Raw genomic sequence first — 19,858 nt, forward strand, 5'->3', positions numbered from 1 at the left:
GGACGAAGGCAAACCATGCTGTGAGGTCAGAACTGGGCGGAAACAGCGGGCTGCATCCCGGTGGGTCTCTCTTTGCCTGGCCGTGGACCATGGCCGCGTAGGGGACTGCAGGAATTCACCCGGAACTCGAAGTGGTTGCCCGTAAACCATCTCCGCCGCAGACGACTGGAGATCTTCCTTCGGCGCCGTGCGGAGTCCTAACATCACCCACGGCAGTTTGTCGACCCAGGATGCATCCAGAAGGCTGGCCCTGAGCGACGCCTTCAAGGAACCGCTCGCACAAGCCGTTCGCTTGCGGGTGATAGGCCGTAGTGTGGTGGAGTTTAACGCCCAACATGGAAGCCACCTCATTCCACAGTTCGGATGAAAATTGCGGCCCACGATCCGACAAAATATCCGCAGGGACATCAAACCGGGCTACCCATGATGAAACGAAAGCTCGAGCAACATCCGCAGAGGTGGTGGACGTCATGGGGACTGCCTCCGGCCACCTCGTGGTGCGATCCACTATTGTCAAAAGGTACGTAAAGCCCCGGGACAGTGGAAGCGGGCCCACTAAGTCAATGTAAATGTGATCGAATCGCCGCTCCGGGACCTCGAAGATGGCAAACGGGGCCCTGACATGCCGCTGCACCTTGGCCCGTTGGCAAACAACACAAGTGTTCGCCCAGTCTCTGACGTCTTTGCGTATTCCCCTCTGTAAAGTCTGTGGGTTGTGCAGTTAATTACGACACAGACTTCAGGAGTAACATACAACAGGACTTTACTATTCGAAGGTCAGGGCGAATCTGCCCAATAAGTCATGCCACAGCACTTATATACCGGTGTGGTCACCGTCGGTATTACCGTATACAGAAGCCAAACAAGTAGTGCCACACCTAAAATAGTTCTCTTAAAGGTGAACGGTTACATACATAGGCCTAGAAATTGAGTTTTGGCGCAGCCAGGGCTTTAGCGCCGGAAGTTAGTGCCGGAGCTAAGTCGCGCTGGTCGGGCCCAAAATTCACCAATTCTGCGCCCAAACGGCTGCCGGCGCTGCTGAGAGCTGTTTGCGCCTGAAAACTGGCGCTACGCGCTGAATATCGGCGCTATTCTGGCGCTGCGGCGCCCGCTGCGGTGCGACAGGTTTGGGAAGTGCAGGCCTCCTCCTTCCCTTAAGGAGGAGCTGCCTGCACCCGGCCGCGGCCCGCGAAAATCTTTTTAAAAATGAGCCCGGCACCTCGGACAAGTGCCGGGCTTGCTTCTGTTCCGGGGCGGGGGGGGGGGGGGAAGTCCGGGGAGGGAGCTGCGGCCAGGCGGCCGGCGGGAAAGCGGCCGGCCGCCGCGGTGCCTTTAATGCACCGGCGCAAAGTCATGTAAGACTCTGTTGCCAGAGTCTTAGTTGCGGCTGCCACGGGCGAGGCGGCCGCAACTGAATTTCGGCGCTGGGGCCCGTCGGCATGGCAACCGGGACGCTGCGCACACCGATGATGTCATCGGTGCCGGCGCAGCGCTACCGGTCTACCGCGGCGGAAGGGCCCCAGGCAATTTCGGCGCCGGCGCCAATTGCAGCGCAAGGCCCTCTAGCGCCGCAAAATCGGCGCTAAGGGCACTGAATTTCTAGGCCATAGTCTCTTAAAGGTAGACGGTTACATACACTACAATCCTCCCTTTTTAGCTTACAACATACGTATTTCCCATTAAACATACATTATAACATATATACAACTTTATGCAAGACAGTTCACAGATTCAGTCTCTCTGGAGGTTTCCGGACTCTGTCCGGATAATGCCTCAGTGGTGTCGTCATTCCTGGCGGGGTAGTACGTGCTTCTGACAAAGTCGATTCGGCTTGAAAGACAGTGTCAGGTTCCTCTGATTCCAGTATTACCAGATCGGGGGTAGGTGTTCTGGGTATCTCGGTTTCAACAGTAACCGGGTAAGGTGGTGAAGTAGGTTGGCCAGTTGTGGCTGACCCTATGATCTGGTCAACATGGCGCCTTATTATACTGTCCCCAAGATCCACCGTATACATCAACGGCCCTAGCCTTTTTCCAATAGTTCCAGGCTGCCATTTCTCGGTACGGTAGTCCCGGGCCAAAACTTGTTGACCTATCTGAAAAGATCTAGTGGCCCTTTCATTCATGCCCTGGAATTGCCGGTTCTCTACGTCCCTTCTGACATTTGGCTTGAGCAAATCCAGCCGGCATCTTAGTCGTCTATTAAAAAACATCATGGCGGGAGTTTGATTTGTGACCGCATGTGTTGCATTCCTGTACGCCAACAAGAAGCTATCCACCTTATGTTGTAAATTAATGTCTTCATTACCCATGGCCTTGATGGCCTTCTTGAAGGTCTGGACAAACCTTTCAGCCAATCCATTGGAGGCGGGATGGTATGGGGCTGACGTGTAATGCTTAACCCCATTGCTCTTTAAGAATTTCTTGAATTCTTCGGACACAAATTGCGGTCCATTATCAGAACAGATCTGTTCCGGCAGGCCATTCCTAGCAAACATAGTCCTTAACACTGTGTTGGTTTTTTCCGTGGTGGTGGTGGTCATCTTTATTACCTCCGGCCACTTGGAGTGTGCATCCACCGCTATTAGGAACATTGAGTCCATAAATGGACCAGCAAAGTTGATGTGTACCCTTTGCCAAGGAGATGAGGGCCACTCCCATGGATGCAGCGGAGCCTGTGGTGGCGCGTTCTGAACCTTCTGACATCCTAGGCAGTTCTTAGTGATTTCTTCGATGTCTACATCGATGCCTGGCCACCATACAAACGCTCTTGCTAGGTTCTTCATCTTCACTCCACCCAGATGTCCCTCGTGCAGCTCCTTTAACACCTTCTTTTGAAGTTTGGGTGGAATCACCACTCTAGATCCACACATCAGGGTTCCTCTACACACTGACAGCTGTTCTTTCCTCTGTGAAAATGCTTGCAGTGTTGGTTCGCCCTGTGCTGGCCATCCCTCCACCGTTAAATCATAGACTCGTGAAAGAGTCGGGTCATTTCTTGTTTCGTTTTCGATCATCGAATTTGTTATTGGTAGACACTCCACTATGGATGAGTGGAACATCTCTACCGGGTCCAATGTAGTCGCTTCTTCTACTATCGGCAATGGCAAGCGCGATAACCCATCAGCATTTCCATGCTGTTTGGACCTTTTGTATTCGATGTCATATTGGTGTGCCCCAAGTAACACGGACCACCTTTGTAACCTTTGTGCTGTCATGGTGGAAACGGCCTTGTTTGGGTTGAATATGGACACCAACGGCTGGTGGTCTGTCAGTAATGTGAACTTCTTACCTTGAAGGTAATGATTGAATTTCTTCATGCCCCACACAAGGCTGAGGGCCTCCCTATCTATTTGAGCATAATTTCGCTCCGCGGAGGTCAATGATCGGGACGCGAATGCCACTGGCCTTTCCGAGCCATTTGGTAACTTGTGTGAAAGTACTGCTCCAATTCCATAAGGGGAAGCATCACAAGCTAGACGAAGGGGTAACGTTGGGTTGAAATGAGCCAACACTTCTTCAGAGGTAATCAACTCCTTGCTTCTGCGAAAAGCCTTTTTACATTCCTCACTCCACTTCCATGGTATTTCTTTCCGCAACAGCAACAGAGCATTCAGCGGATGCAGCACCGTGGATAGATTTGGCAGAAACTTGTGATAATAATTAATCAACCCCAAGAATGATCTTAACTGTGATACGTTTTCTGGAGCGGGGGCCTTCACGACAGCTTCTATCTTGTCAGGTGACTTGTGCAGCCCCTCTCGGTCAATGACATGACCGCAGTACGAGATCCGTTTTTGGAAAAACTCACACTTCTTGTGATTAACTCGAAGGCCATATTCCTTCAACCTGGTGAGCACCAGTTTCAAATTTGTGAGGTGTTCTTCCTCATCTTCTCCCGTAATTAGGAGATCGTCTAAGTAGCACTGCGTGCTTGGAATTCCTTGTAATACCTGCTCCATGGCCCTCTGCCAAATTGCTGGAGCCGAAGCTACCCCAAAAACCAGTCTATTATAACGATACAATCCTCTGTGCGTGTTGATGGTGAGGTACTGGCGTGACTCTTCCTCGACTTCCATTTGTAAGTATGCCTGAGCCAGGTCTATCTTGGTGAAGTGTTTCCCTCCAGCCAACGACGCAAAGATATCTTCAATCCGCGGAAGCGGGTATTGTACCGTGTGAAGCACCGGATTCACTGTGATCTTGAAGTCTCCGCAGATGCGGACCTTCCCCGGTCCCCCTGGCTTATTACTTGGTGAAGACTTCATGACAGGAACAATGGGCATGGCCCACTCACTCCAGTCCACTTTTGACAGTACCCCTGATCGTTCAAGTTCTTCCAGTTCTGCCTCCACAGCTGGTCGTATCGCATAAGGTACCGACCTGGCTTTGAAAAATTTTGGGCTTGCATGTTCTGCAATCTTAACCTTTGCTTTAATTCCTCGCAGTGTTCCCAGTCCTTGCTGGAATACCTCTTTAGCTTCGTCCAATATTCTGGACAACTGTTCAGGTTTGACATCTTCCTTTCCGGAATCCACCGTCATGGTGTTTAGTGAATGCCAGTCTATCTTCATTTTCCGGATCCACTCCCGTCCCAGAAGTGGTGGACCTCCCTCAGGCAACACATACAGGTCCATCCTTTGGTAATCTTTATCCTTGTATCTCACCTTGACTTCTATCTTTCCGATGGGGAATACTTTGTGCCCCGTGTATGTCTGTAGTACTAGTTCCGTATCCCGTAGTGGAATATGCTTGAATAACTTTTTATAGTCATGCTTATTCATGACCGTCAGCGCCGATCCGGTGTCCACTTCCATTTTCACTTGGACTTTTGCAATCTGTAGTGTGATCCAGATAGTTTGTCGGTCAGCTTCATTACTCACATTGTGAACTCTCAAACTATCCAGTCCTTTGCAGTTGCAGTGTGAGTCCGACTTCTGTTCCTCCGGACTCTTCCTAGTCACCTCATGTACCTTTCTGTACCACTTTTGTGGTGACTCATTATTGTTGGTCTTCTTCCCTGACCGGCATACCTTAGCTATGTGACCAAGCTTGCCACATTTCCTACATTCTTGGTTTTTAAACCAGCATTGGTTCTGGTCGTGTGTTGTCTTTCCACAACGATAGCATTTAGTTGTACCCAAAGTAATTTGTTGTACCCTGAGTGCCGCTGCCTTTAGCTGCGTTTCCGCAGTTCCTTTCACTGCGGCTTCGCTTGATGCTGCGATAAGGACAGCCTTATCAAGTGGAAGATCGTTCTCTTCAAGCAGTCGTTTTTGTGTTTCTTCCTTCAACATTCCGCACACGAATTTGTCTCTCAGTGCCTCTTCCAGGTTGTCCCTAAACTGACAGTCTTTTGCTAGCCTCCGCAGTTCAACCAAGTATTCCGCGTTGCTTTCGTCTTTCCGTTGCGTTCTCGCATAGAATTTGAATCGTTCAGCCAACATCAACGGTGTAGGGTTCAAGTGGTCCTTCAGGACAGCCACAATATCATCGAAAGTCTGATCCGCCGGTTTAGCTGGTGCTAGTAGATGCTTCAAGAGCCCGTATGTCTTTGCGCCCATCGAGTTCAGCAAGGTTATAGCTTTGTCATCTTCTTCTATTTTATTGGCCTCACAATAGATCTCAATGCGTTCGACGTACGTGGCCCAGTCTTCTACTTCGGAATTAAAATCGTTGATGTTACCACGCTTAGGCATCTTCCTCTCTTTGGGAACAACACAAGTATTTCTTTAAATTATTCTTTCTTTTTTTTCTAAGATGGCGGTTTTCCCGCGAAAATGGCGGTTTCCCGCTCTTATCTTCTCTCCCCGCCCACTTCAATGGCGGTTTCCCGCTTCTGTCTTCTTCCCCGCCTAATGGTGGCTTCCCGCGTTTCTTCCCTGGCGGGAGGGGTACACTTTCCCCACGGGCGACGGCCGCTGGCTTTCAGGTTCACAGCCTGCGCGTCGGCTTCAAGGCTTTCCCTTTTTTTTTTTTATGGCAGGGCGACCGGCTCTGGGTACCCCGTTGACGGCGAACAGGTTCAGCCGCTGGGCTGGCTCTCGCACAGTTCCCCTTGCTCGGCTCTGTCTCTCTCCCGCTCGCTCGGATCTACCGGCGCTGGGTACACCCCGTTGATGGAGGACAGTTCAGCCGCTGGACTGGCTCTCGCACAGTTCCCCTTGCTCGGCTCTGCCTCTCTCCCGCTCGCTCGGCTCTACCGGCGCTGGTTACACCCCGTTGACGGAGGACAGTTCAGCCGCTGGACTGGCTCTCGCGCAGTCTCTCTTGGTCGGCTCTGCCTCTCCCGCTCGCTCGGACCCCAATCGCGCCTCCCAGCCCTCTCGCAGTCCGGTGCTGCTCTCCCCGGCTGCGGCTGAGTTTCTCTCTTCCCGCGCCTACGTTCCCGGTCGCAGCGCTTCGTGGCTTCGGTCACCACCCGGCTTTTCCCGCCGGTCGCGGTCTCTCACGACGCCGTTGGACCCGACTTTTTGTCCGGCTCCTTTTCCCCCTCGACCGTGGTCGAGTGCCCAGCCCTTATCCTCCGGCTATTCTTTTCACTTTCCCTTACTCACAGTCACCGTGGCAGAAGGGACAGTCAGTGCCTGTTGCTGATGGAAGTTTTTGTTGCTAAAGTCTTCCTCCTTTCTATCGCTGCAGCCTTGAGTTTTCTCCCAGCCGAATGACGAGGGCGGTTGCCTCTTTTCGACGCTCTTTCGTTGCTTTGAAATTATTGTTGCCGCAGGGTACGATCGGACTCGTCGCCACTGTAAAGTCTGTGGGTTGTGCAGTTAATTACGACACAGACTTCAGGAGTAACATACAACAGGACTTTACTATTCGAAGGTCAGGGCGAATCTGCCCAATAAGTCATGCCACAGCACTTATATACCGGTGTGGTCACCGTCGGTATTACTGTATACAGAAGCCAAACAAGTAGTGCCACACCTAAAATAGTTCTCTTAAAGGTGAACGGTTACATACATAGTCTCTTAAAGGTAGACGGTTACATACACTACACCCTCCATATGAATTTGGAGACCAGCAGCTTTTGCGACGCCCACACTCCAGGATGCGATAGGCCGTGTATGGCATCGAAAACAGCTCGGCGCCATTTAGACGGGACAATCGGACGGGGTGATATACCTATCAATTCATCCAATGAAAAGCGACGAGTTAAGAAAGTAACTATAGGTTTTTATTGGCTAAATAACAGAGCCCACCCTCGTGGGTGATCGGATACAACAAGGAGGAATGCCTGCCAGTCGACTACCTTTATACCTGGGCAGGTAGGTGGAGTCATGGGTGGAGTCAGCAGTGGTCAGCCCAGGTATAGCAGCGTGACAAGAGGCGACCTCGTATAGTGATACAACAGTGTGAACAGTGCTAACCATAGAGTAACGATATAACAGTGATAACTATAGTGTAACGATAGTGAACGATAAAAGTGGTTTACCACATTCACCCCTTGTTTAGATTTGAGTCCGGCGGGGTGAAGTGTACTACCAGTTCTGGTATGTCAGTCTGTCCGGAGGCCTCGTAAGCCTTTCTGATCGTCGCAGCGGCAGTGTTGCATTATCCGGTGTTAATGCTGGTGTCTGCGTGGTCGGCGAAGGCTCGTGGGGTTCCGGCATGCCGTCTACCTGGGCTGGAATTGGGGGGGTGGTGGGGGGGTGAAGGTGGTGTCTCCGGAGTGCCCGAGGGTGCGAGGTCTCGTAAGGAGACTGTGTCCTCCCGCCCATCTGGGTATGCCACATAGGCGTACTGGGGGTTGGCGTGCAGGAGGTCCACCCTCTCGACCAGGGGGTCCATTTTATGGGCCCTCACGTGCTTTCGCAGCAAGACGGGCCCCGGAGAGGTCAGCCAGGTTGGTAGCGTGGTTCCCGTAGTCGACTTCCTGGGGAAAGCAAACATTCGTTCATGGGGGGTGGCATTGATGGCAGTGCAAAGTAGTGACCGGGTGGAATGCAGCGCTGCCGGGAGGACTTCCTGCCAGCGGGAGGTTGGGAGGCCCTTAGACTTTAAGGCTAAGAGGACGGCCTTCCATACCGTCGCGTTCTCTCTTTCCACCTGGCCGTTCCCTCGGGGGTTGTAGCTGGTGGTCCTGCTTGCAGCAATACCTCTCGCTAGTAGGAACTGACGGAGTTCCTCGCTCATGAAGGAGGAGCCCCGGTCACTATGTATATAGTTTGGGAACCCGAACAAGGCGAAGAGGTCGTTCAGGCATTTAATGACCGTGGTACTGGTCATGTCTGGGCAGGGGAAGGCAAAGGGGAAACGGGAGTACTCATCAATAATGTTGAGGAAGTACACATTACGGTCAGAGGACGGGAGGGGCCCCTTAAAGTCGATGCTCAGGCGCTCGAAGGGGCGGGTGGCCTTGATCAGGCTTGCTCTGTCCGGCCTAAAGAAGTGCGGTTTGCACTCGGCACAGGTCTGGCAGTTCCTGGTCATGGTCCTGACCTCCTCGATGGAGTAGGGCAGGTTGCGGGCCTTAATGAAGTGGTAAAGTCTGGTGACCCCGGGGTGGCAGAGGTTGTTGTGGAGGGTCTGAAGTCTATCACTTTGCGCGCTGGCGCATGTAATTCGTGACAGAGCATCGGGGGGTTCGTTCAGCTTACCTGGCCGGTACAAGATATCATAATCATAGGTGGAGAGCTCGATTCTCCACCTCAAGATCTTGTCATTCTTGATTTTGCCCCTCAGCTTGTTATTAAACATAAAAGCGACCGAACGTTGGTCGGTAAGGAGGGTAAATCATTTGCCTGCCAGGTAGTGCCTCCAGCGTCGTACCGCCTCCACAATCGCCTGGGCCTCCTTCTCGACCGATGAGTGTTGGATCTCAGGGCCCTGTAGGGTCCTTGAGAAGAAGGCCACCGGTCTCCCCTCCTGGTTAAGGGTGGTGGCTAGGGCGAAGTCGGATGCATCGCTCTCGACTTGGAAGGGGATGGACTCATCCACTGCGTGCATTGTGGCCTTGGCAATGTCTCCCTTAATGAGGGAGAAGGCTGCGCACGCTTCCTCCGTAAGGGGGAAGGATGTGGACTTCATGAGGGGTCTGGCTTTGTCTGCATAATTGGGCACCCATTAGGCATAGTAGGCGAAGAGCCCCAGGGTTCTCTTCAGTGCCTTTGGACAGTGGGGGAGGGGTAGCTCCATGAGGGGGCGCATTCTTTCGGGGTCGGGGCCGATGACTCCGTTCTCTACTACACAGCCGAGGATGGCAAGGCGCGAGGTGTTAAACACACATTTATCCTTATTGTAGGTGAGGTTCAGCCGTTGGGCCGTACGGAGGAATCTCTCCAGATTAACATCGTGGTCCTGCCGGTCGCGGCCGCAGATGGTGACGTTATCTAGATAGGGGAACGTGGCGTGCAGCCCGTTCTGGTCAACCATCCGGTCCATCTCCCTTTGGAAGACCGAAACCCCGTTGGTGACGCCGAAGGGAACCCTAAGGAAGTGGTAGAGGCGGCCGTTCACCTCGAAGGCTGTATACTGGCGGTCCTCAGGGCGGATAGGGAGTTGGTGATAGGCCGACTTAAGGTCGATGGTGGAGAATACCCGGTACTGCGCAATCTGATTGACCATATCAGATATGCGGGGAAGGGGGTATGCGTCCAGCTGGGTGTACCTGTTTATGGTCTGGCTGTAGTCGATGACCAGGCGGTTTTTATTGCCGGTCTTAACGACCACGACCTGGGCACGCCAGGGGCTGGTGCTCCCCTCGATGATGCCCTCCTTCAGGAGACGCTGCACCTCAGAGCTAATGAAAGCTCTGTCCCCGGCGCTGTACCGCCTGCTCTTGGTAGCGACGGGTTTGCAGTCGGGGGTGAGGTTAGCGAACAGGGAAGGTGGCGGGACCTTGAGGGTGGATAGGCCGCAGGTGTTACGCGGTGGGCGGTTTAAAATCTGCTGGTTGTCGACTGTGAGTGGGGGGAGGGGTCCGCCGTATGCTAGCGTGACGCTTTGGAGGTGGGATTGGAAGTCTAGGCCTAGTAGGATGGCAGCGCATAGCTGGGGCAGGACGAGGAGTTTAAAATTTTTATACTCCGTACCCTTAACCGACAGGGTCACAACACAGTAGCCGCTGATGTCTGTGGCGTGTGACCTCGATGCCATCGAGATCCGGTTGCGCGTTGGCAGGACAGGGAGGGAGTAGTGGCTCACCGTGTCTGGGTGGATGAAGCTCTCCGTGCTTCCGCTGTCGAACAGGCAGGTCGTGGCGTGGCCGTTTACTTTGATGTCCATCATCGACTTGGACAGGTGATGCGGGCGGGCCTGGTCCAGTGTGACGGAGGCTAGTGTATAGCTGAGCGAGTTGTTGTAGTCTGCGGTTGAGGCGGTAGTCGGGTCTAGAGGCACGGTGGCGGTCGGGCGTGGTGGGTAAAATGGCGTCTCCCACGAGGTTGGACAAAATGGCGGAGAAGATGGCTGCCCCCATAACTCACATGAGGCACTGCTGGTGTCGGTTGCCTGTATCAAAGATGGCCGCCCCCATGACTCACATGTGGGGATGCTGGCCTCTGTTGCCTTGAAGGAAGATGGCCGCCCCCACAGCTCGCATGAGGCACTGCTGGCCTCTGATGATCCACCTCTGCAGGCCTTAGCGAAGTGGCCTTTCTTCATGCAGTTTGAGCAGGTAGAGTTCCTGGCTGGGCAGCGCGACCTCGGGTGTTTCGCCTGGCCGCAGAAGAAGCAGCCGGCGGCCCGATCGCGGTGGTCCGATGTCGGAGCCGATACCGGGGGTGGCGGTCTCGATCGGGTCCGGGACGCCGACGCTGAGGTAGGTCCCAGGGGGGTTGCTGCGGGGGGTATCGCGGTTGGGGTCGGTCCCAAGTCCCAGGGTCGCGAGTTACAGTACCTTGAGTATGCCTCGAGGTCCCGATGGGCCACCTCTAGAGAGAGAGCGCGAGGGCTGCAGCTTTGTCCAGGTCGAGGTCCCTTGCTTCCAGTAGTCTTTGCCGTGAGTAGTCGGACCGCAGGCCTTTCACGAAGGCATCGCGGACATTGTCTTCAGTATTTTCTGCCGCCGTTACCGCTTTAAAGTTACAGTCTCTGCCGAGTGCTTGTAGCACCCGTAAAAATTCCTCCACGGGCTCTCCTGGCTGTTGCGGGCGGGATCTTAGGAGGTGTCTGGCATACATGGAATTTACTGGGGTTTGGTACTGTCTTTTCAGCCGGTTGATGGCGTCCTCATATGTTTTAAGGTCCCGGATGAGTGCGAATACTTTAGGGCTCACTTGGGCGTTCAGAACTCTTAGCATGGATTTCTGAGGCACGCCGGATTCTCCCAGGTAGGCTTCGAAGCAGCTCAGCCAGTGTTCGAAGTCGAGGGCTGAGTTTGCTGCCTGTGGGTTTAGGTCCAGGTACGGTGGTCTGAGGGCTCGCAGCCAGGCCGGCTGCTGTGGCTGTTGTAGCTGGGCGTCTGGCTGGTCGCTTGGCTGGTCATTTGGCTGCTCAAGTGTCGACATTTTAAAATTTAGCCAATAAAATTGGTATACCTATCAATTCATCGAATGAAAAGCGACGAGTTAAGAAAGTAACTATAGGTTTTTATTGGCTAAATAACAGAGCCCACCCTCGTGGGTGATCGGATACAACAAGGAGGAATGCCTGCCAGTCGACTACCTTTATACCTGGGCAGGTAGGTGGAGTCATGGGCGGAGTCAGCAGTGGTCAGCCCAGGTATAGCAGCGTGACAAGAGGCGACCTCGTATAGTGATACAACAGTGTGAACAGTGATAACCATAGAGTAACGATATAACAGTGATAACTATAGTGTAACGATAGTGAACGATAAAAGTGGTTTACCACACGGGGTGCACCCAATGAAACATCGCAGAGCAGAGTAGTACCTGCGGAATGGAATGGCACATCCCTCGGCTGGAGGCTGGCTGGAACCGAATGAAAAACCTGGGTCTCCGGGTCGGCCGCTTGGTCAGCCGCCATCTGTGTGTGACGCAGCCGTGCTGCGCGCCCCTGAAATATCGTCGAGCGTGGCGGCGTGAACGAGGCGTTGATTTTTCACGTCCACCAACAGGCCGTTAGCGCCCAAAAAGTTGGCACCCAACAGGGCCTGCAAGATTTGAGCGGTGATGAAATTCCAGGTGAAAAGCTGTCCACCGAAACAGACTTGGACGAGCCGCTTTCCGCAAGTGCGGATGGAACCCCCGTTGGCCGCTTGCAGAAGGGGACCCCGTCTGCCGGACCGAAGGTCGATGACCGAGGCGGGAAGTATGCTGCATTGCGCCCCCGTGTCGCATAGAAAACGACGGCCCGAGATGGAGTCGGTTAAATAGGTGAGATTCCCGGAAGTGCCGATCGCCATCGTGGCCGCGGGGGAAGTACCGGGACTGGCGTGCTTGACTCGCGGCGGTCTATTCGACGGTCTGGTCATGAAACTGCATGGTGGGCGGCAGCAGTGTGCCTTCGGGCCGAAATGAGCATGGTAGTAACAGTAACCGGTCGTCAGAGGCGCCGTGGTCGGGGCCGGGCTCCTCGTGGTGGGGCGTTGCGCGATGGCGCAGTATTGTTGCCGGACTGCGTAAATCTTATCCGCCTCTTCGGCGAGCGCGATGCAGTCTGCGGTTTCTGCTCAGGCGAGCGCTGCCTGGACTTGCTCGGGGAGCTGAGTAAGGAACAGCTCGCGAAACAGAAAGCACTGGGGCTCGGACCCCAGGAGAGTCAGCATGTGGCTCATAAGCTCCGAGGGTTTGGAGTCACCTAACCCTGGTAGCGTCAGTAAACGGCGAGTGCGCTCCGCTTTGGTAAGACCAAATACCTGCAGCAATCGTGTCTTGATGGCTACATACTTGTCAGCATTCGGGGGACTCTCCAGAAGGCTGATGATTCTCGACACCTCGAGCTATCGAGGGCGGAGACCACGTGGAGATATCTGGTCTGGTCCTGTACGACGTTGCGGAGTTCAAATTGCGCCTCGGCTTGCACAAACCAAGAGGCCGCCTGTTGTTCCCAGAATTGGGGGAGCTTCAAGGCCACTGCATTGGCCTCCATTCCTGGCCCGTGTTCTGCGTTCACCGCGAAAAATGATTGCGGGGATTCGGGGTCACCAATGTAGGAGTCTCTGCACTCCTAGCAAAGAATCTATAAACTCACTAGTAGTTAACAAACTGAGTTTAATGTACTAAAACTTTAGAGCTTCTCCTGCATTTTCTTGTTTTGTAAACAGGTCTATTCACTATCACTCCACACGAGGACTAGCTGGAAACGCCCTCTACCTCTGGCGTCATGATGTCATCACGTTTCCCGCCGTTGGGACATCACATGACCCACGCGATGACGTCATCGCGTCAGATCGTGATTTTGTCGATCTAGCTCTGTTTAACCAGAGCCAACATTAAAAGGTAATAAACATGATTAAAGGCAATTGTACAAGTCACTGTGAGAGTCTCTTAGTGGCTTTGCCACATTGTCACATTGAAATCTTAAAGGGGCTTCACACAGCATATCCTTCCAACAGAAGCTAGTTGCATGATGCATGTTCATTTCTTGACACACAGGATGAGCTATAGGATGGGCACATGTCTGTCACTTTATTTGGATGTTAAACTAAGAGAGTGCGCAGCAACAGGGTCATGGCCAGAGTGGGCACAGCTTAGGCTGCAGTCGCGCAGAGCAACACTGCCTCTGGGCCATCCAAGATGTAGTAGATGTGCCAGAAAGTGGACAGGACTAGTTATCTGCAGCAGCATTAAATGTGGCTGAATTGGTGGCCGGGTCATCTCAGGAACCTTCAACCATCTGAAACCCAACAGGCTTCCTCTTCACTCCTGGTTAATGGCACCAGACATGGACAGAAGCAGAGCACAGATGCAACTAAGTAGCTATGAATAACCCCTTGTACTTCTTAAAATCCAGCAACATAGTTGATTTAGGGGTGCTCTGCAATGAGTATAGCAATGATTGAGGTAGGAAGGGGGAAATCAATCAAGCTTCATGCTCATGATTGCACTCCAGTGATTCCTGCTGGAAAGTACGTGTGTGAACACAGGCTGTGACGTCCCTACCACTGAATAGCCTGCCAACACTCAAGCCTGCATTTTTCTCTTTAGGCTTAAGTATTGGCTGGTTTTAGACAGGCTGAGGTAGAAGTGAGCTGTTTATACCCAATTTTCCTGGGTCATCTCATTAGCATAACCATGGGTGTCACAAAGTGTCAGCTGTGGCTCAGTTGGTAGCACACTCGCCTCTGACTCAGAAGGTTGTGGGTTCAAGTCCCACTCCAGGGACTTGAGCACACTAAAGCTAGGCTGATATTCCAGTGCAGTGCTGAGGGAGTGCTGCACTGTCGGAGGTGCCGTCTTTTGGATGAGATGTTAAACCGAGGCCCCGTCTTCTTTCTCAGGTGGACGTAAAAGATCCAATGGCACTATTTCTAAGAAGAATAGGGGAGTTATCCCCGGTGTCCTGACCAATATTTATCCTTCAATCAACATAACAAAAACAGTTTTTCTGGTCATTATCACATTGCTGTGTGTGGGATCTTGGCTGCCGTGTTTCCCACATTACAACAGTGACTACACTCCAAAAAAGTATTTAATTGGCTATAAAGCGCTTTGAGACGTCCAGTGGTCGCGAAAGGTGCTACACAAATGTAAGTCTTTCTTTTCTTTCTCTGTTATGCTGCTGTTCAGTGGGAAACATAAAGTAGGGTGTTGACCCTGCTGAACTCTATTTAACACATCTGTAGAGAGACAATTGGCTGACACTGCTGATGTCTTCTGCACGAGCCTGCAAAGAGCTGTAGAGATACAAATTGGCCATGGTCACATTAACTGCCAGTGCCATTCCTATGTTAGAAGTTGTCTGCAGGTCTCTTTGAAGCAATGACCCAGCTTTGCAACTGTCTCTGTGCTGAACCTGTGAAGTCACTGCTTTTCAGTCAGTGCCAAGTAGCTGTGCCTGAACCTGCAGATAAGCTGGGTGTTGCCAGACCACCTTTGGTAGCATCTGATATTCTTGGCAGCCCTTTTTTGTTTCTCTACTTCCATTGAATCAAGTGAGGGGGAAGCAGCAAAAGCAATCCCCATAGCTTACCAATGCCTAGCACCAAAAACAAATGAACATTATTGCTGTTAAGTGTCAGCCAGGGTTCAGTGGTAGCACGCTTGCCTCTGAAGGTTGTGGGTTCAAGTCTCACTCCATGAGACACGAGCACAAAACCTAGGCTGTCAACTCAATGCAGTATTGAAGGAGTGCTGCACGGTTGGAGGTGCAATCCTTCGAATGAGACAAACCGAGGCCCCGTCTGCCCTCTCAGGTGGATGTAAAGTATCCCATGGCACGATCTTGAAGAAGAGCAAGGGAGTTTCCCCAGTGTCCTGGGTAAAATTTATCCCTCAACCAACACCCAAAACAGATTATCGGATCATTTATCTCATTGTTGTTTGTGGGACCTTGCTGTGCTGTGTTTCCAACATTACAACAGTGACTGCACTTCAAAAGTACTTAACTGGCTGTAAAGTGTTCCGGGGCTCCCTGAGGTTGTGAAAGACGCTATATAAATGCAAGTTCTTTCTTCTTTCTGTTATATTTCAATTCCTGACATGTAAGAATCTGGTTCGTCTTTTTGAAATGGGTGAAATTAGAACACTGGACATGTGGTCCATGAAAAAAATAGCAGGCAGCCCTCTTAAGTAATAATAATGAGCGTATTCGAATTGATGGCAAGGTGAATGCATACTCTGTGAGAATGTATACTGCCGGTATGGAGCCTATACAGAAAATTTAAGTGCTGTCCTCAGTGGGTGGGAAATGTGACTTCAGGATTTCATGATATTGCTGCCTCTGTCCACACAACTGCCCCAGGGGTAAGCAATTACACCGACAGCAATTCTCATGCTAATATGTGGATGCAATCTGCATACTCAACTCAGTGTGGTGATGGTTATAATCCCTGATCTGTAGTTTGTGCTATATTGTCTAATAACCAGATAGAGCAGCCTCATCTATGCCTATCAATATGGGTAAGAACGTTAATAATGTTCGATTAAATCTATTATTAAAAGTTTGACATTTCATGCTTGGATTTGGCAGTGAACTAGTTGAGTTCAGGCTCTTCAAAGCCAACTCAAACACTGAATGAACTCAAATTCTCCTCATTAGCCTATAACATTTACTGGATCTGACTCATATTCCAGTTCTGCTTGCAGTGTTTTATACTGCAGCGATAATCAGGAAGCAGAGTATTTGAGAATGTTTGTACTGTATCCATTGGAAATGTAAATACTGTCACATGGTATCTAAGGCAAATATAAATTTAAATGATTAGCTTTAAATCATTCTGTATAACCAAGCCTAAAGATTTCATTCTTGCTTAAAGAAGCTGTGCTGTTCTAATGAATCCGACAAAAAGGTTGCGTTTAAAAATGCTAAGTTTCAAACCTTATCTGGTTTACAATCAGAAAATAGGCTACCTGCAAAGAGCTTGTACTTTGAAGTTGTAACAAAAAGGTGTTGACAGAGCACGTCCCCAAACAAGCAACACGAAGCGAAGGCTGCCAAAGAACCAACAACTGGAGCCAAGACTGCAGTGGGTCAACTGCGATCCTTTCCCTCTTGATTTGTGCATTATCTGGAGTATTAGTGTTAAAGGGGAATCATTTTCTTAACCAATTCGGCCAAACGTTTTTTGAGTTGTTAAGAAATAGATGAAATGATTACATAAACCGGATCAAAACACCTTTGAAGTCACTCCGCTAAAGATCGCCTATGATTCTCCTGGCTTCACAAGATAAGATGGAGATGATTTTAAGGCAGGAATAAATATAATTCACAACATTGATTCAGGTTGATAGATGACAAGGTTTCCATTATTAAAGACAGCTCTCAGTGTGCCAAAATATAGTGTCATAGTTATATTGTATTTTTGAGGTTGGATTGGGCCTACAATAAATTCAAATCCAATCTCCAGAATACACTGTCTATCCTGGATGATATAACCATTCTGAATTTGGCTTTGGTGTCAACAGGATGCACCTTATAGCCTGTACCATGGTAGAGTTGATTCAGATGCACAAAGGTGGCCGAAGCCCTGATTTTAACCTGGGGCAGGAGTGGGGCATGTCAGGCCTGTAGTGGGAGGGAAGCATGTGGAGCTAGGAAAAGCATTCCTGCTCCTCCTGGCTCCACATTCAGGTATGTAAAAACAAAAAATCTTCACTTATCTTTTTGGTGACAACCTTCATCTTTAACCTTTAAAGACCATTGGTTTGGCTGCTCTGTGCCTAAGGAAACTGACCGCAGCACGCACACGATTACGGAATGGGCCCTGAAAAAAGCGTTCAGGCCCCAATGTGCAGAGGCAGTGGGCCCAAGGTCAGTTTCAGGCAGGCACCCTCACCAATATGCCGTTCGGTGTGCTTCCAGTGCGGAATGAGCATGCACGCCATATTGGACACTTCATCGCCTGAACAATGGATGCGGTGCAAATGAATTTCTCGAACACTATATTTACATAAAAGTGTTTCACTAACCTTGTTTATTTCTTTGTCAAACACTGCAATCCAACGACACAGCTTGTATTGAAATGAATCCACGAAGTGTGGCATGCATATTATTCCACATTGAGGTGAAATGTCCAATTGTTCTGCAGTACTCCCTCCACAGCAATCAGGACAGTGCTCCGTCAACAGCCTTTTAGGGGAAAAAAATCTCCAGTTATATCAAAGACAGAAGCCAACATTCAAAAAATTTTAACAACAGGATCTATGTGACTTAATCGGAGCTTTTGTGTGGTGTAATGAAAAGGCTCATAGGAAATTGCAGGAAACTAGTTATTTAAAAAAAAAACCATAGACTACATTAAAGAGGCCAATCATGCCAGAAAACCTTGCCCTGTCCAACAATATGGTATTTAACTATATTGGGCTGTACCACACATCCTATATAACCATGAAGAGCAGTACAATTACTCATTAGCCACAAGGCTTTTCTTACTATCAATTTTCTTCCTCTTCTCCTGAGAGTATAGTCTCATACTGGAGCACTGTTCTCAGAGATTTTTTTTATTATTCGTTCATGGGATGAGGGCGTCGCTGGCCAGATCAGCATTTATTGCCTATCCCTAATTGCCCTGGAGAAGGTGGTGGTGAGCTGCCTTCTTGAACTGCTGTAGTCCGTGTGGTAAAGGTACTCCCATGGACCCAGCGACGATGAAGAAACGGCAATATATTTCCAAGACAGGATGGGTATTGTAACATTTGCATATTGATTTATCATTGGCCTGCAGGCATCTGTAAGGAATACCTATTATATTCACATGTGATCACATGCTGAGTTGTCATTGGCCTGCAGGCATCTGTAAGGACTGCTATTGTTTAGAAGACCCAGGGGCCCTGACTCCATCTTGTCCACATGGTGCTGTACTGCTGTGAGTCAGATCAGACCTGATGCTTCATCATTAAAATAGTTTAAACTGTAATACTCCATTGTCCTGCAATTTATTATTTTTGTACAAAGTGTGCAAAACAAGATGTCAGAACAGGGATTTGAAATGGACATCGTTGGAGCTCCCTTACCTCGAATGAATTGGGAATCTTTGAACTTACATAGAGAATGGTGCAAGTTCAAGCAACATGTGGAATTGATGTTCTCGGGTCCACTGAAAAGCAAAGGGGAGGAAGAAAGATGCAGCTACCTACTCTTGTGGATCGGAGAAAAAGGGAGAGACATTTTTAACACATGGTCTCTCACCGCAGATGAAGCAAAGGTACTGAAAAGTTATTTTGACCGTTTTGAAGCATATGTGATGCCCAAGACAAATACGATATTCGCTAGGTACAAGTTTCAGGAGAAAGTACAAGGAGCTCGTGAGTCGTTTGAACAGTTCATGACTGAGTTAAAACTGCTGGTAAAAGACTGTGCATATGCAGATAAAAATGAGATGGTCAGAGGCCGCATCGTGTTTGGAATACATTCAGCTAACGTGAGAGAGAAACTTTTGAATGTTGGGTCCGGGCTAACGCTGGACAAAGCTATAGACATAGCTAGATCGCACGAGATAGCCCAAGCACAGTTGAAAACCATAACCGGCGCAACGAGCAGCTCGAGTGAACAGACAGTGCACACAGTTAATAGACACACACCAAAGAACATCGCCCAGAGAGCGTGTTTCAGAACAGAAAAAACAGCGAGAGTTCTAAAAATGGGCGACACAGACATAAAACGCTTCAAAAACTGTGGATATTGTGGAAACAACTGCCATGGAGAAAAGGTGCAATGCCCCGCCAAAGGAAGGCAATGTACTAAATGTGGTAAACGGAACCACTTTGCTAAAGTTTGCAAGACTGTTTTCGGAACAGCAGTACACACAGTGAGTGACAGCCAAATGCCAGATAGAGAGCCAAATGCAGAGGAACTGTTTATTGATTCTGTGTCACAGAAAAAACAGATTTCAGAGACTGAGCAAGCCTTTGCCGATATTGAGATAGGCAAACAGGGCAAAGAGCTTAAGTTTAAACTAGACACTGGATCTCAGGTTAATGTAATTCCTGAGTGAGTATCACAGCTTGAAGGATGAGTGTGAGCTACAGCCCACCTCACGCAGACTGACCGGCTATGGAGGTGAGCAGCTCATTGTAAAAGGCACATGCGTGATGAAATGCAAGTACAAAGAAAGTAACATGATGCTGGACTTTTACATTATTGACACTCAAGCACCTCCAGTGCTAGGTCTAAAGGCATGTTTAGACATGGACCTCGTCAAGCTAGTGCTATCATTGACAGCACCAGTTGAGAAGCAGACAGTCATGGAGGAGTGTGCTGACATTTTCAAAGGAATCGGACTATTCCCAGGTGAATGCACTGTTCACCTTGACCCAGCAGCAACCCCTGTGGTTTGCCCACCGAGAAGGATA

The 19,858-nt window shown here is 50.2% G+C and overlaps 1 protein-coding gene across 3 annotated transcripts in view; it reads right to left on the reverse strand.

Annotated features, from left to right (window-relative positions):
• LOC147115947 (serine/threonine-protein phosphatase 2A regulatory subunit B'' subunit alpha-like) overlaps nucleotides 1-19,858 on the reverse strand; it is a 472,008-nt gene that overhangs the window by 434,767 nt on the left and 17,383 nt on the right. For all 3 annotated transcript variants that reach the window (XM_085990625.1, XM_085990626.1, XM_085990628.1), the window contains exon 2: nucleotides 17,477-17,636. The gene's annotated coding sequence lies outside the window, so the exon portion shown is untranslated. The remainder of the gene's footprint in view (nucleotides 1-17,476; nucleotides 17,637-19,858) is intronic.

Source organism: Somniosus microcephalus, chromosome 6 (genome assembly GCF_052327205.1).
Source record: "Somniosus microcephalus isolate GS21.2 chromosome 6, FLI_Smic_1.0, whole genome shotgun sequence".
In the NCBI taxonomy this organism is placed as follows: domain Eukaryota; kingdom Metazoa; phylum Chordata; class Chondrichthyes; order Squaliformes; family Somniosidae; genus Somniosus; species Somniosus microcephalus.